General features: G+C 36.2%; 1 protein-coding gene across 10 annotated transcripts in view; it reads left to right on the top strand.

The window, feature by feature from the left end:
- LOC138139832 (agrin-like) overlaps positions 1-18,415 on the top strand; it is a 149,121-nt gene that overhangs the window by 54,059 nt on the left and 76,647 nt on the right. Inside the window, exon 1 of one of the 10 annotated variants that reach the window (XM_069060352.1) lies at positions 2,090-2,218. The exons of the other annotated variants lie outside the window; for them this stretch is intronic. The gene's annotated coding sequence lies outside the window, so the exon portion shown is untranslated. Of the gene's footprint in view, positions 1-2,089; positions 2,219-18,415 lie in introns of those variants that run through there. 10 annotated transcript variants of the gene reach the window in all.

Here is an 18,415-nt window from a genome sequence, read left to right as displayed (position 1 = left end):
AGTATGTAGTTCGTTTTAGATTAATTTTGTTGTAAGTAATTCATTATAAGAGAAAAGTTGGTGTTGTTAAACTTGTTTGGTAGTTAAGTTTCCAATAAGGCATTTAACTTGTCGATAATTTAAATTAGCTCCAATAGAATTCTCAAGTTGAGCAAAAGTTCATTTTCAAATTTTTAATCAAAACACGAAAGTAAATCAGTTATTTTTCAGAAACAATTTTCTTTTCTCATTTGTCTTCATCATCTTAAACTGATTCTTCTGGGGTTGTTTGCCACCCTGTCACGTCTGAAATGTAATATGAAAATTGTGAGTGCAAGGTCAAATCTGTTTGGGATAAAGTGTCTCAACTGAATCTCTAAATCAATCGATAGGGGTGAGCTTGTAAGTCGCATTGCGGAGTCACGTGTTCTCGATGTTTCAAAGAAACCGAACGACATACCTAATTAAAGATATCCACATTTTCAATAACCAGAAATTTAAAAACTTGTCAGAAGTTTAACGAAGGCGAAGTGTCGATTCGCGGACCGCTTTTTATTGCTTATCGGCGAAACACAGTGAGAGACAACATTTTAAAAACGAATACAATTTCGGTCCGATATTAAAATAATCCTTTAGGTTTTTGATTTAATTTTCCGCATTGTTGACACAATTAAAGAACTCGAAACGCGCCGGAATTGCTTCCATCTCTTTCAAGTGCAAAAAATTTCATTCCTAAATTCATTTCGAGAAAGTGTCACTTTTTGTCGGATTCGAACACTCCTACCAGCGAATTTTTCAAGTACACGACAGGTGTGTCCTAAGAAAAATCTTTTATGACCATTACGTCGAATGCTGCAGACGTCACTTGTATCACGAAGAAAAACCTGCTTCCACGACGTTTTGTTTAAAAATAAATTAAAAAATAACATGTCACCTAGTTCTTGCGTTTTTATTCACAACGTACACCACTTCTAACTTTTCATTTGAGCGAAAAATCGCGTCTAGCTTTTTTAAGCTCGTGGATATTTTGCATCTCAAATGGAAACACTACTGGTAAAAATATATGTGAAATGTTCATACCAACAAATCCATTAACCACATAAAATTTATTTTGAATGCATTGTAACAATAAATAAAATGGACGATTATTTTACATTGTGCATGTTTACGATGTTTTGTTTTACACGAACAAACTAGGTTAAACTTTACCAACTGATTTTCGATATTGAAACTTTGATTTTTCACTTTCGGTGAATGGGATTAAATCGCACTAAAAAAAATTAATCTCTTCGTTGGAGCTTCGATCTACCAACCCACTGCTCACCTGAAAAAATCGTCGAAATAATTATAACGGGTATTAATTAAAATGTACATTTGGGTTATGGAAGCGCTATTACAGTAATTAACTAACTGGATGTGAGTGTTTTATCTTTAACAAAAAAAAATTCTTTTACACCACACCCGTTGTATTAATTGCTTCCAGATTTTCAAAATTTAACGGATTTTATTACAACATCGAAAACTATTTAGTGGGGTAATGATTCAAACAGAAATTTAAATTAGTTGAGAAAAAGTAGTTACACTTTTATTTATTTTTTATTTTAAACAAAAAAGTTTCGTCTTATTACATTTTCTTTAAAGAAGTGTCAAATCAATGATTGTGGGTTGAAATTTTTTGACTTGAGGTCGAAGGGGTCGGAATCATGGAATCTACATGTCAGAGTTGTATTTGGCAACTTGTTTGATTTTCTTCTTATGAAAAATTTGTTTTTTTATTATGTTGGGGTTGATGTGTGGTTGTTTGTGGTTTGTTTGTGCGGAGTTTGTCGTCGATACCGAAGCAAAACAAGAGCGTTTCATTCTGGTTCGACGGGGTGTTGCAGTGCATTAGACGACGATTAATTTTAGTGTTCGATTGAGTTGTAGTGCAATAAAGTGTAAGTTGACCGAATGTAACAATAGTAACAAAAGGACGTTTTCAGTTGATATGTGTCAAAGTGACCGCCGGGGTCCGTTCGGCGAAGGCGTCGCCCCCACCGTCCTGAAAGCTCCGACTACAGCGCCAGTCTCCCGCGAGCTTGCAAACTGAAAGGTCGTGAGCTTTAGCCCTTATAGTTCGCGCGCGCCCGCCACGTGTTCCGTAAATATTTATACAGTACACCCTGTTAACCATTAGGGCTAATTGGTCCCCAAAATTCTCTTTAAGCATTAACAAGAACTGATCGCGCGCTTTTTTCAGGTAGGTAGAAAAGTTTTTCAGCGAGCTTTCTTTCAGTTTTTGTGTGAATGTGTGTCCGAAAAACGAATCAATTTGGCATTAAAAGAACGGCGATGCGAGCGGCTTCAGCTGGCCGACGAAAAAATTAATAACGATACAATTGACACCGTAAATTGGCGCCATTAATTATTGTAATTAATCATGCAATGTTAATTAATAGAAAACGAAATATGTGATTAATGGGTTTTGTTTCATTTTCCGAGCTGCAGCGCATTTTTAATAGGAGTAAAAAACCGGCGCCCGCTGAAAAATAACACTTTTCAGGAGCTGTTTTCGAGCCGAAATAAAGAAATACTGAAATTTATTTCTAGTAAAATTTTAATGGCCGGCCAATTTAATTACACAGGTATGTTGTGAAGTTTTGAATAATAAAGATGTGTAACAGCGCCCGTAAAAAATTTACAGTCGGTACTAAAAATGATTTTGCTGCAATTAAGGATAAACTTTGTAAATTATTCCTAATGTTCTTTTTGTATAAACACATTATACCGGCGTTGTTTCGTTACAAACCTAATTTTAAAAACTTTTACTTTCGCATTTTTCGCCACTTAATTTCATCCCTTAATTTTAACTGAGTGTGTGTTAAAATTCATATTGCGAGTTTGGCGTGGAGTGGTGCAAAAAATTAGCAACGATGGCAAAAATCGCAAGGAATCAAAATGAGGTGATCAATTCCGATGCTGGCTGAAATCGGCGTAAATGGTCGACGTCCACCTGAACTTGAATACGAAAGGTTTCTCGTCTAAGCTCGACTTACGGATTAATTCGAATCGATACAGATACACACTGCCGAGCTTTGTTGAAAAATTTTCCATAATTTAATAATGAAAATAATCACGCTATTCTAGATGCTTTAGTCCTTGTTATTCATTAATGACCCTCGAATTAAGGAACACACGATATTTCTCCAAAAACATGAAACTTTACGTACTTACTTCTGCTTTACAAATGAACAGTGTTTGTGAGCAATACTTCAAATTAAAATTTTAACGAATATCCAAATGAAGTTTTTATTAAACTTATCGACATAATAGGGGCATAAAATTGGAAATTTTAATTAAATATGTAAACAGTATTACTTTGTATAAATCAATATCCGATGTTTTAATGCTTCGTACGGATTCGGCACATGAAATTGCCACTCTTCTAATCAAAAATTAAAAAACCGAAGCAACTTTTCAAATATCAGCGAACAAATATTGCCACAGTGTCGAAGATAAAACACCTGCTGCTTTACATGGTCACTATACTTCCACATGAATTAAACGTTACTTCTTCTTTATATAAATTTACATAACCTATACACATATGACAAAAAATAACAAACTGTACCTTTTAAATTTTTAATTGGGTTACGTGACGCTGTTCTATAGAAACACAAATCCCTGACATGGTCCCTAATAATTAACAATTAAATTTTAGTTATTCCTCTCAGGTGAACATTTTAAAATATCACATAAACAAATATGTACTGATATAAATTATTACATTTTGTTAATAATCCTGACAAGGAAATCAAGTTATAGTTTTAGTTATTAAAATTATCAAGTGGTTTTTTATTTCTTCCACTACAAAGTGCCGACGATAACATCAGTTACGATATCTGCCGTACCGTCTTGTCTGTGTTCCAGTGGACATAAATCGGGTAATGATATAGACACTAAAAGTTTTCACACGTACTACAAAACTTTTACGATTGCAAAAAAGCTCACTAAGAGCGGAATGCCTGATAATATGCGTCGGAAATATCTCCACGTTATGTTAATTAACTTTAATTTTGAAAATTAATTCAAAACTAAAATTAATAATACATAATACATAATAATACATAAATACCGAATTAAACAATTTTGCCTTTTTCAAGCTGAATTTTTAAACTCGACTCTCTAGAGGTGACTCTTAAAATATTCTCAGTTCTTTTAAATTTTTTTCATGCCTCCGGCCGGAATTTGGTAGTTTGTAGATCTCGAAATCGCCAGAAACATATGTCTTGCCGGCGTAGTTCGGCAAAGAGTATGGATTTTGAGTTGTCATCGGTTCGGTTGGCATGTGTTATCAGGACACTGTCAAGTGTCAATGTTAATTCTGTGCATGGCTCGTTAAAAATGTTTTTCTATTTACAATAACGTGAATGAAAATTACGTTTTGAGCGACTTCTTGAATATGAGCTGGTGTTTCCTTTATACCAAATATTTCAGGAAAATGTCAAACAACCAAATTAATTAAATTTAATAAATGTCAGGAAACAAGAACGATGTTGATTTTAAAATTTAAATGTTTAAGTGTGGCTAACACAAAAAAGTCCCTAATACCAATTATTATTACAACAAGTGCTTTAACTTTTATTTAACAAATACCCGCAGAAGTCGGCACAAAAAATGTTGTGTATCACACATCCAGAAACGGTTTTGCGAACACATACTCGCATTTGCAAGCCTCAGCTATCTCCTCGGCCCGCAAATCTTACTCGCACTCGCAAACGCCTACTGATACAAATACTCGTAACTATAATTTGTCGCTGTACAAAAATTTTCCTTAACCCTCCACCACCCGGCGGCACGGCAATTTTGCCGGAGTACATACACTATTACGGATAATACTATCAAGTAATAGTGCAGTGCTAATCAACATAATTACCGGCGTCTCGCCTCCACATTTTGACTTTGTTGTGTTTTATTATGTTCTGTGTCAATATTAAGGAACTTCCTCACAATATGACATGAGTATAATAATAACCTTTTTGAATTTCAACTACCAATGTGTTACCTAAATCCAGAATTTTTAAATTTTTTAAAAAAGATTGCGTACTATTCCCGTCGCTGAAATTACAAGTGGTAAAATCGAAATTTTTTCTAAACACCAAAGATTTCTCATAGCAACGGAGAGCTCTAAATATTTATTAATTTTTGTGTCATATGTCTGTGTTATATTATGTGAATTTGGAACAGCTATATCTAAAAGATATGCTTGCTTTTGTTGTTTATTTAAAATAATAATGTCTGGTCTGTTATTAAATATTATTATAAAATCATTATAACTTTATCACATCAGTTATTAATTATAATAAATATTTGGTAGTGTTTATTTTATAGCCCTGACTAACATTTGAATTTTAAACTATACATATACAGGGTGTCCCAAAATCGGCGTACAAACCACTTACTACCTTATCGAGGATGTTTAAATGTTCATGAAAAAAATATGCAAAAAATGTTTCAGACAAAAAAATCAATTATTGTTATTATTTTTAACGGTAATGCAATGTAAAAAAAGATATACTCGTACATCATTGCCTTGCAATGTTACCGTAGTGGATTTAAAATAATTTTTTCGATTTCCAAAGCTTCTAAATTTTCTATTATGCAGGATTAGATATTGGTAGTGAGTGATCTTGTACTTTGTGATAATATGTACGATTAGAGGTAGCTGTCATTACAATTTAATACATATATTTCAAAATAATTTATCTGCAAATAAGTCCAATAGAATTTTTTTAACATTTTTCTGACGTTTACGGTAATCTCTTCTACACCGTAGTGCACCGTTAGTACGCCATTTTTGAGACACCCTGTATTAGTATATTTCTTAATTTGTGAAAAATTTCGTTCTTACAAAAACACTGCGCACAAAAATGTATGAAATTGGAATTTCCGGGATATATGTTTTTGTCTTTAAGAACAATCTGAAGAATCCAGATTACAATTTAATTATGTTCATAGTACATATTGATTTATTGTTGGCTTTATAAAATAAATTCTCATTTTACTTTTGGTTCCCTTTTTAATAGATCTAGCAATATCTTCAACTTCTTGGGAGCAGTGTATTTATTTTAATCTAAAATATTACGTAAAATACGTTTAACATTTCATTTCTAATGGGAAAAACTGCATCTTATTGTCTAAATATAAATTGTTCTAGCTTTTTAGCGGTTGCAAATATTGACATTCCTCCTAACACTTCTTCAAAAAGACTTGTCATCCAAGCCCTGTAATCCACCGGCAAGTTTTTATTCCTTCAAAGCACCTAGGCTTAACTGACTTTCTAATCACCAACAATTTACATTTTTCAGAACCCGTCATATTTTCACAAACGAGTATGTACTTACAGTAATTTGATTTTTGGAAAGTTTGGCGCCTTTCCAAATCTCGTTATATCCACCTCAATACCAGAAACGTACTCGCTATGGAGGGGAAATTTTACAAGGAGTAGTATACAAAACGGCGAGGGACCAAACGATTACCCGTTATAGCCGATTATTCGTTATAACCGGACTCTACTACTATTACCATTTTCAAAAGTAAAGGCTCTAGATTTGCGTTGCACCTACTTATATCTATTTTCCACATAATTTGTTCGCTGCATTGAAATAAATCGAATTTCTTTTCTCTAGCGTACTCGACTAGAAAGTAATTAATTTTCTTTAAGAACATAGAATTTTGCTGCAATCTTTTGATGTACTGGAGGAGTGTGGCGATAAAAACTCTCACTAAAACGGAGTCACGCTCTCAACATTTTGAGAAACACTGCTTTATTATATACGCTCTTTCTTTGATTTTGTGAGTGTTAGAGAAATAGTTTCATAACGACATATGTATGTATGTACTTATATGAAAAATATTATCGTATTTCATGGAGCAAAAATTTGTTTTTAGGTCTGCAGTTTAAAAATGATTCTTTTTCGTTGAGTTTTTAATAAGGTAATCTATGCACAATAACAGTAGTACCTCAAGCACCAAATGGTTTATTTTTCAGGTGATAGATTTGTAGAGGTAGTTTGTTGATTGCCCAATGTAGTAATGCAAACAAATGGACATTAAGTTGACATTTTAAATTAATAAGTAGTATTGACAATATTTCGATATCATCGAACGAACAACAATGCTGTATAAGAAATGAGGTACACAACACCATTCTCCTGATGGAAAAGCGTCATATAAGAAGTCGACGTCGGCGTCGACGTGACTTGCACCCACCGAGTCCGAATTTAACATATATTTTTTTCTACGATTGCTGGTTATGATTTCGAATAGAATTTCTTTTAATAGACGTGAGAGTCCGGAAGGTATTTTTGCTAAAAAGGACGGTCCCTTGAGGTCAAGAACGGGCAGTAACCTTATCGGCACCTGGTGCTCCGACCCAGTAAGCAGGAATTTGCGGAATATTCAATAATTATATGAATGTTTTCCCGAAATTAGGTTAGACTGGGAGCGTGATTAATTTGGCCGGGTTACGTTGTAAAGGTCGGTCCTCATATAAATCAGTGATTAGGTGGTAAAGAAAACAAAGGAAGTGGTACGTGAAGGGTCTCGTTTTGCACAATTTAAAAAGAAAACGAGGTTAGAAAGGGAGAAGGATAGTTTGAAATTGTCGATTCGCGTCATACCGTAGCCGCAGGGAGGTGGGACGTTTAGAAAGGACAAGCGAGAAATGCGGTTGACAGGTCGTTGCCAGCTGCTACTGAAGTCTTCAACTTCTTATTTGATATTCACTATGTGTCCCGAGTTCACGTCTTGTACACCACTAACTTCGTAAATATGTTTTCCGACTTTGATATTGTTCTCGAGCATATGGAGGTGTTTGGGAGCAGGCTAAATTGGCGCACGGGGGTTACTCATATGTACTTTAGGAGTTGTCCGTCGTCCGGGGATTACGCCTTTAATAATTTACGAAATGAACTTATCAAAAATAAGCCGCGTATTAAACCTGAGCGCAACCGGTAATGATAAAGGATATTAGGTTAAATCACTCGCATGCTTCTCGTCAGGATCATGCTAATACCGCCATCCTTATTTATTACTAAACGCTTTAACCTCCAACGCTTAACACCGTAAGCCCAACGCCGATTCGTTTAATTAATAAAACCGGTCGGGACACCCTGGAACAACCGGTTTCCTAATAATCGAAACCGGTTTCTGATTAAACTGAGCGGGCTTAAGTTTCAACTGATTTGTTACAATTGACCCTTGTTACGTTTGACCTCTTCACCCTGTATCGCGGTGGTTAATGTTCGGCGCATTCACGTGTAGCCGCCGCCGACGCGATGTTGGGGGCCGTCCCGACTGCTGCTACCAGTTCATTCTGATGAACGGGAACACAGTTTGTACTCCAGGTAATTGCATTAGTGGCGAACAAACGCTTTGTCAAATTAAAGGAACAATGTTTCTAGGTCTATTCCACTTTTATTTAATTTTTTTTTTCACTTGGCGTGTTCCTGCTCATTACAATGCCTAAACAATAATTCTTTATTTCCTATCTACATAGTCCTAATCACATTGATTATCGATTCCAGTTTATTACTCCAACCTAGACATATTTTATTTATTTCGATGTGTTCGACTCGCCTGCAGCCTAATGCTATTAACCTAGCAAACAAATAAATACCACTTAAAAGTATTCGTTTACTTTGTTCCAAAAGACAAAACTCGATGTATTTGTTTACAACGCGGACTTCATTGTCTTCCGACATATCTATCTAAATGTAAACCATTTAACCAAAGAACAATGCATTTATTTACAGTCATTGTTAAATGTGCACACTGTACTACTTGTTTCATTTAACTCACAACAAATCCGACGAATCTATTATGTTGTATTCACTGATAGCATTCAAATTCTACTGAAAATCGTTTGTTTTTCTGCAATTAAACACATTTTACTCCCCACCTAACAATTATTTTTGCCCGAACTGTCAACAAGAAAAGAGATATCTTTCTGACTACACCGAAATGAAAATGTTTCCTTCATTAATTTAAAGTGTCACATCGCTCAGAAAAAAATCTTTACTATTCGTTTGATGAATTTAATTTCAAAACAAAATAAACAAAAGCTTATTGCCACAAGAACAAAATATGTATGTTTCGCTTGACGAATTTGTCAGGCTTCTTTATTGTTGTACCTTGTTGATACTTTCCAGTTTTTCTCTTATTACGGCTGATATAAAAACAAAATAATTCTTTACTCGTTCGTTGTTTATTGTTGGCTTTATATTGCCATAAAACTTTAAAACGAAATATTCCATTAAACCGCAACTTCCGAGAAATATTGGGAATTTACTATTTTCTTTGGCATGAGGGTGATATAAGTCGTTCAGTGCGCACAGACAAAGAACAGGATTTCTTCGGAAATCTATAAGTTTTATCTCGGGTTATTGAAGAGATAACTGCTAATTTTGCATTCTTTTATACGAAATCGTTAAAGTGTGTTGATGGGTAGGTCTGTACAACGAAATGATTTAAAAAATAAATGATGAAATTATCACTACGCCTCTGAAAAGTTTTATTCACGAGCTTAATAAAAAAAGACTTATCTTTCTGACGAGGCCAAATCTCGAGTTTTGCCTTTGCTGCCTTTTCGAGATGATGACTTCACGTCCTGGAGACTCTATACGACACCCTCCAAACAACCGAAACTTATGCAAGGACAGCCCTTCTTCGATATTATCGCCGATAGATAAATTACAAACCTAAAGAGGCGAATATGAGAGACGGAAGTTGAATTTTAGTCCCCACTTTTTTCCTCCACCCTTCACTCTATCCGCTTTAATCGAATTAATAGCCAAATATAAAATTACAACGCCAATTAACGTAACTCGTAAACTGTTTATTTTATTCCAAATAGTGGCGAACTGTTCGCTTTTGTGCTTTTAAAGTAATCAAACCATAGTGATTTAATAATTGAAATCGCTTCTGCCATGTCTCTTGTAGAAGCGAACAATCCGTAAATAATAACTCCGTCATGTCTGAAACGACAAAGAACGTTAAATTTTAAATGACACGTGGTTACGAAGAGATCGAAGCCTCGCTGAATAAAACCCCGACTTTCTCCCTTAAAAATTTTTCATTTTATATTTTTATGTTAGTGATGCCATTTGTTTTTGGCAATGCGGATGGAACTGTGCACTCAATGATTTATGGCAACGCTAGACCCCATGCGGACCTTTCCAGAGGCCGCAGTATATATTTTTGAACATCAGTGACCACGACAATTTCAGTTGATACCATAATTCAGCATAATATCTGAAATTCATCGCTTTCATTCGCTAAATATCCAGTTTACAAGGTTTTACGGAAACATCAATAAATCCAAAATGTGGCTCGGCAACGACATACCTCGCACAATCAGGAAAAATTGTTTAAATAATTCACCAGCAGCGAGATCCGCAACCTAGAAAATCGACCTAATCGAATTTTAAGAGTAACGGACCAGTGTTCGGTGAAATCGAAATTCCGTGTCAGCATTGACGTTTGTTTCTTTAAATTTTATGTTTCAGCGAAGCCATAGCCCGAGATCTATTTGCTCACTTTCGAGCTGTATCAAACTTTCTCGGTATCGAGCATCGTAATTCCAAATATAAACAACAACAAACGGCGTCTTTCGGATTAGGTGTAGGTTTTTTGTTAAACAAAGCTGTTTGAGATGAGTGCGGTTAGGTTGGCATGTTCGTGCCAGGACGACGATGCATGTAGTCCTCGGTGGGAAGTCGCGGTGTCTGTGGTTGTACCTGTGCGTAATTAAAAAGTCAAATCTGTGTTGCTCGTCGTGTACGGCCTTTCTGGCGGATCCGTCCGGATTTAATATATGATATGTTGATTTTCCGCGTTGAGTAGACTGCGGTAAAGCGCTGGTTAAGACGAAGTGCTTCCACATAGATTTGAAGTATGCACAAGATAATAAGGAGCGTATGTAAATTACAATTTACGAAGTAAAACGCACGGAACACAGGGGATTTACCGCGCAGGAAGACTCCTAGGAGCAGGACCAATTATCTGGATCGGTCGCGGCGACGGCCGTGTTTATTTGATGTGCAATTTCTGCATATCCTCGGCGCGATAAAAATTTCAGCCTTTGCCGAGGCTCCAAATATTCCATGATATAACGTACTACAAACGAGGATGCCGCAATGATAATGAAGTGTCGGTGTACAGCGGAACTGGCTTTTCTCTTCACTCTAGAGACCACTATGCCACTTTCTGCATTCTTTTTAACTCGTAATTTCACGCTTTTTCAACTGAGATGCTCCCAGGAATGGGTCACGATACAACCGAAATACAACAATTATTTTCGCGGACTTATTCTAGTTGAGAAACTCGCACGACTGCTAGAGCGTGGCGTCCTGTATATTAAATAATATTTAAGTTATCGCTCGTTAAATCTACACTTGACAACCCTAAACGCATAAAAATGACAAAAATAAGTACCGCAGACTTAAATTATGACACCGGATCCCTGCAAAGCTGTTTGGAACATTTTCAAATTAATTTCTTCACCCACATTGAGAACTTAATTAATCAGAAAGATTCGGCCCGCTTCGTGATTAGATATTGATCGCCTCGTCAGACAATCAAAAAAGATAACAGTCCTAACATGAGCTATTTTGTCAAACACACGACACGCCATTACTGGGCAAATCGTTATTAAAATTTAAATTAATGTTAGTTACGTCGTTGTCTTCCCCAAGTTCCCTTCCTCGTCAGTCACTCCACTATTTTCCCCACGCCAAAATCCTTGCCAGGTCACACATTGTGCTCATTTCAACTCTTACAAACGCAACTTCACAGTTCCTAGTTGCGTCAGAAAAAAAATCTCTCTGTACACTTGATATTATCTTCTCATTTAGGTAATTACGTGAAACAAAATGAGCATCGTCTTCTACTATTACCAATTTAATCCTTTATGTGGTCAGCTATTTGAACTTGGCCATTCAACCATTATCATTATTGCATAGAAAAATGTATTCTTTGAGTTTTTGAAAACACAAATTACTTACTTTTTGAACGATGCAACAGAACAATCCAAAATCATTCATCATCAATAAGAGTTGTTGCAGAGCGTTGTATCGATAGTATTTCATACGGAGGTCTCAAAATCACAAAATCTAAACGACTTATAGCTGAATGACGCATAAAGCTGCTACGAAAACAAATTGGAAATCTTGACTCTTTGAAATTCCATCCAGTGTCATGTCAAAGCTGTTGCTATAGTATTTTAAAATAATGAAGTAACAGGAGCGGGATTATTTTTGTATGAATTTTAGTTACTCTTTGGCCGCACCTGTAACGTGCAAATCAAAAAACGTCGATCTGATAAATCTTACGTTATCATAATGCAACCGAACAATCGCATTTCGCTCATGTTCTAAACCATTAATGTTGCCGTAAATATCAGATAACGGTGAATTTATTGACAGTAGGTTAAGCCGAATGGTGGTGTCCACGTTCATTTGAATTTTTGCGTTGTCGTTATGAACACGGTTTTGAAAATATTCGCAAAAATGCATCGCTAATTTGCGTTGAAATTGTGTGTTTGTGAATGAACGAGTTCAAGGCCCGTCATTTATTTTATCATTTATCAAAGTTCAGAGTGCGTGCATTTCCATTCCCACTTTACCCCCTGTTAAATGCATATGATATACGATATTTGCATGTCGAGATTTTACTCAAGTTGTAATTAGAGTTTTCCATTTCCACTGGATTGCTTTCTTCCTTTCGGCCATCGTGGTGTTTGTTTCACGATCGTGCAATTATGTTTTATTGTTGCGCGAATATATACATATATACATTTAGTTATATTTATTTATAAATACCATACAGTTAGAATAGTATTTCGTGCGAAAATAAACAATGTGTGAAATTTCGAGTTCAGTTCTAGATCTGATTAAAGATTGCGATATCGTGCGTGTTCACAGGAGTCGTGCTCCTCTTTTTCCCGTTCTTAAGCACAGGAAAGCTCTAGTAAGTTCGCTAGTTACTAACTTTTAAAGTTTTTCCGCAAAATTTAGTTTAACGTTATTCTATTCATTATTTTTGGCGGGCATAATTTAATGCGGTCTATTCTTGGCAGCAAGTTTGTTGTTTTTTTTGTAACGGGAGTGGCGGAGGTAGTGGAAAGTCGTGCAACAAGATCGAACCAAAGTGGACTGGAATTATTGAGAGTGTCGAATCCGAGCCGTCCGCGTTTCGATAAATTTAGAGGAGCGAGAGAAAATTAGAATGATTCAATGTAATAGGTAAGATGTCGTAAAAAGTTTACGGCTTAAGTTTACGCGGATGGTTTACGGTTGCTTCATTACAATATAAAGCGGCGTTTGGAAATATGAAGTATGAACATCCGCGGAGGAAGTTGTTAGTCATGTTTTATCCGTTTAAGATTAAGCGATATAAATGTTTGAGTCGATTTGTGCGCATTCGCTTGTTGATTAAGTAATATCGATTCGTTTTAAAAATACGACACGTTTAGACTTAACCCATACGTGCCGGCAAGTTTAGCGTTTATGAGCGCCGCGCGTTTAACTAATTACACCACTGCACGGAAAACAAAAAGCTCTATACAATGTGCTCCGTAATGTTTATTTTACCAACACTCCTGCCACGGTGCGCCGCTTCGCGGTCATACAATAACCTTAATCCATTATTACGAAAAACTAATGCGAACTGAACAAAAAGCTGTCTCACTGAACTCCACTGAAAAATAGGGCTCCCGTTGGAGATGCTGTAAATTATTGTAATGACCATGAGGTGTCAACCTTCTCCCATTGTTTGATCTCTTGCAGCAGATAAGGCGCTTACGCCTTAATAAATAGATGGCGACCCACTTTCCGCCACTTTATTTCTCTCGTTACATCCGCAAAAAATGGAACCGCCACCACAACAATTCGACACTCCACCATACAGTCCGACATTTTACTCACCGCAACCCGAGCACTTCACGATATCTTATTGACTTGACCCAACAGATTCCAGGTGACCTTACAGTTATTAAACGCAAATACGCCGTCTATCATCGCAATTTTCTCGAATCAACCCGTCCGAACCTCCAAACTTCACAAATTAGAACGGTTGTGTTGATGGATGTCATCGGAACTGTACAAGCGCTGTACAGGAATCCACACCGTGAAATAAGGGGAGCCTTGAATAATGACAATTATCAACTTTCTCCATCACACAGACAATCTTGTTGTGCGAGATTTTGCGTAATTAAAGCCGAATATATTTTTTAAGATAAGAAATTTATCTCCCCGAACCTTGTCGACACACGAAAATTACCCCGACGTCATAACTAATTTTAAAAATAAGTATTGTGCCCGCACAGCACAATCAATACCACCTAAATACTCGGAATTATTTTTCAAAGTGATCGTGCGGTTATCCCGGCGCATCCACCAAAATCGACTCAACTTGCACTACCATTGTCAAATGTTATTAATAATAGGTTCAGACAGATCGTCGATGTGATTTTCTATTTATAGAGATCGAAATCAGAAACGTAAAAATAGCGTGTTATTTATTAACTATATTTCCAATTCTGATAACTTCTAAAGCCGACACCAATAAGAAAAACGTTGAGAAGTGAATCGGTCACGAAATTTAAAATTACACCGACAACGAAGCTAGATGTCGAGTTTGTCTACAATCGAACCCGAAGAATACGTTTTGCTTATTTTTGTTTTTTGGTAAAAATTTTATGGATTGATGGATGGAATAAAGGTTGACAAGTCGATGTGTTTACATAAAACAATAAGACAATAATCATCAATTATTGATGTAAACACGTCGATAAAAGAAGTAAAAGGGAGGTGTTTGCGTGTGAGTTTTTTCGTCGGTAGATATCATCAATGTTAATGGATTTTGGAATAAAAAAATCTGACGGAGTGCGGTGGTACCTTGAGGTATACGCCACGGACAATAAGAATCAATTCCGATAAATAAATGGAAAGATTAATTGAAGACGATAGGATGTCTTACAAGTATTGAGGAAAATATTGTGATATAATTTTAGTCATAGTATAAAGTTAACTGAGATGTTTCTCTAGAGGAAAGCTTTCTAAACTGATGTATATTCTGTACACAATAATATTTTGATAAATTGTAAGCAAACAGATCACATCGGTTGACAATGAAATGTGAGTTTAGCTTGAAGCTGCGTCTCTTCACAGCTGTGAGTTATTACTCAATTAAATTAGAAAATAACACGTATGTACTTGTAATAATACACTCCGACGTTGCAGTAATTCATTACTATTCGATTTCTGTGTGACACTAGATATTGCACCTAGAAAGGGGAACCTCTATTTTATCGTCATGACGACGTCAAATTGAAAATATTAACAGGTTTGTCCTGGGTTGGAGTTTGTTAAGAAGGATCGCCTCGTTTTCACTAAATTTGAATATTTTCCGCAATAAGTCCCGAGGCTTAACCTAGAAATACGTAATCTATACACACTAAACCTTTGCTTTTGAATTCAGCGCTTTGTTCGCCTCATTTATTGTTTAATTTAGCTGAAAACCGCTCATTTACATAAAAATGAAATAAAATTCGTATTTTGCTCAAATAATTTGATACCATCATGATTTGCCTACTAAGCAACCTAAACAATGAAGTATTATGACATGTTTTCAACACACCGCGTACGGGGTAGCACACAGACGGTAAAGGTTTCATATCGTTATACGGACTACCTAGAGTGGAGCTTAACAGTCGTATGCATAATGAAAGTTAATAGCTACTAACATTAGTAGTCCATTTGACTGTGACAAACGCGGCATTATACATGAGGGCATATCACAGTCTAGCTCACGTTTAATCTAATTTTAATTATTCTTCTCCAACTAGCTGTTGTCGTTGATTTAAATGCTGCTCAAGTCTAATGCTTCAACCTCTATTGAAAACACAACAAACTTTTACCCGGAGAACTCCGCTGTCACGGAGGTGCTGTCATTTAGTCGAAATTAAATTTGTTTAAACAACGTTAACGCTACTAGTTCAACTTCATCAGTTCCTCTTTCCGAACCACGTTGAAAGTCTCAATTTAATTAATTTTCCGGTAAAAGAGTAGATAATTCTTTAGAAAAGCAACTATTATTAGAGCCGTGACGCCACTCAGCAGGTAGCGGAAGGCCTGACGTAAATTCAGTGGGGAATTAATCCGGCGTCATTGGTGGCCGCGTCGTGAATTCGTGATTAGCAGACGAAGAATCGCTCTGCGAGATGAAGAATGGATGTCACACTTAATGGACTGGGATGTCTGGATGTAATTGCAGGTGCGCGGGACAGGAGACGGTCGCGCTAATTGAAAAAATCGCCAAGGAGTCCGAAGATGGAGCACAAATAAATTATATTGTTATGTAAAGTGGAAAAACAAGGGAAAAAGTCTAATTCGAAATATCTCGGCATGTAGAGTGGCACTGTTTAAGATAAGCGCAAGCTATACTAATACAGGGTCCGGAGCCCGGAGTCGGGGCAAATAGAGGGCGCTCCTCGCGAGACACCGCGTACATAGCTTACAAAGCACAGACCTTATCGCGCTAGGTCACAGAAAGGTTGCACCGCAACCACTTTGTTATTAACCTTTCGTAATATGGAACGCAGCACTGCTTCCTAATCACGTCTGTTAACCTTTACTATACATTGCTAAGTTTGTGACGACAAGGACAATCAAAGGACTCTCAAAGAAAAATTCACCGGCCAATCTCTCACTTTCACGTGTGCAACGTGTACTGTTTACGCAACATGACACCGCATTTATTCGTGTTGAAAATATTTCTTTCAATTTTCATCGTATTAAACCCTTTGTTTATCAGAAATTACACTGTACCTGCACGCACGTAACATGTAAGATAACGCGACACAATTTTCCTCGTTTTAATTTATTATGCGAGAATTTATCTGTTTGAAATGACAGTGTCGGCTCATCGCATCAATAACTGTTTCTTTTGTTAAACGACATTAATTATTTCGGAGTCAAGTGCTGCGTTGACGTTAACCTGAATCGAAATAGAAGTAAAACACAACAAAAAGACAAAAGTAAAGGAAATGTCTGTGTTGTGATTATCCGACGTGGAGATTAGCATTGGAGGCGAAAACCTTTGTGAAAGAAAATCATTATCGGTCTAATTGTTGTAAGAAAAGCCTCGGAGGAGATCAAAGGTATTGATTCTGAACAACACTTTTATCCAAGCTAATTATAAAGAATCATTCTTGAAAAGAACACGGAGATGTCAAATAAACAATAAAATTTTCTGTTGTTCGCTTGTTTCCGATTACATTAACAGTGGGGTCGAATAAACCCCCACAAAATGTTTTATTGTCTCCAATAATGCAGGATTGTTTGCTCAACGTCAATTTATTATAGGCGTTTTATTATTGCCATCTTAATAAATTTCCTGCCCTTTCCCCAATCACTGTACAATCTAACCTTGAGTGACGTTCACCCGGTATGAATAAAATTACAGTTGGGCCAATTTTTGTGTGTTTTGCCGTACAACTTCCATCTCCGGTTCAACCGGAAGTCCTATTAGGTTGTTATGTATTTTTTATAATGGCTTTTCGAAGTAATTACGATTTGCATGCCCCCAAGTTTCATTTTTTAAAACGCGCTTCGGATTTCGATGATACATGGAGTGGCATCCCCAACCCCGGAACTACCCGTTTCAAAATGACGTAACAGAACGACCAGAAGAACACAAATAATTACCGATATTGCCCGTTCACAACGTCGCCGACCCAAATCGAGAAAGATCTTAACAGATTTCGTATTAATTACCACTTCGGACTGAATCAATTCGCTACTAATTTTTTCAAGATCGAAGTTCGACCTTTCCAAACACCTGAATAGCGTTCGGAACCAATAAATTATTGTCTTTTATCGGCAAAGGGAATATTTAATAAATCGTTGAGAAACTAGCTCGGATCTATTCTTCAATTTTTAATGTGCCCTTTTGGTAAAAAATAATCAATGAACATTAGCGTACGTGGCGCACTTGTTTGAGTATTGTACAAACAGTTTTTACACGACTTGATATTAATCAGTGGGGCCCACTGAATTTTAAATGGACCGAGATGATTTCAGTGTTAATAAATTTAACAGAACAACAATCAACAAACTTACGAATGAAACAGAATCTATTAGTTTTGCATATTAAACGGGGATATTTTGGGAAAAATTGATTGTGTTAATTAAACGACTCGTCGATTTGCGTGCCAGGATTAAATATTTGTTGGCAAAAAATTAATTTCTGGCGGTTATTACAAAGGGAGTACAAAATGATGTAATAGAGTCTGTATGTTAATTTTATTGTGGTAAATTGAGGGGTCATTTTGGCTAATGTCGTCCCAAATATATCGCTAATTTAATGTTGTTCGGCGTAACTTGCATCATTAATG

This window comes from Tenebrio molitor, chromosome X, assembly GCF_963966145.1.
Source record: "Tenebrio molitor chromosome X, icTenMoli1.1, whole genome shotgun sequence".
Lineage (NCBI taxonomy): Eukaryota > Metazoa > Arthropoda > Insecta > Coleoptera > Tenebrionidae > Tenebrio > Tenebrio molitor.
This window is presented reverse-complemented; position numbering and strand designations above follow the sequence as displayed.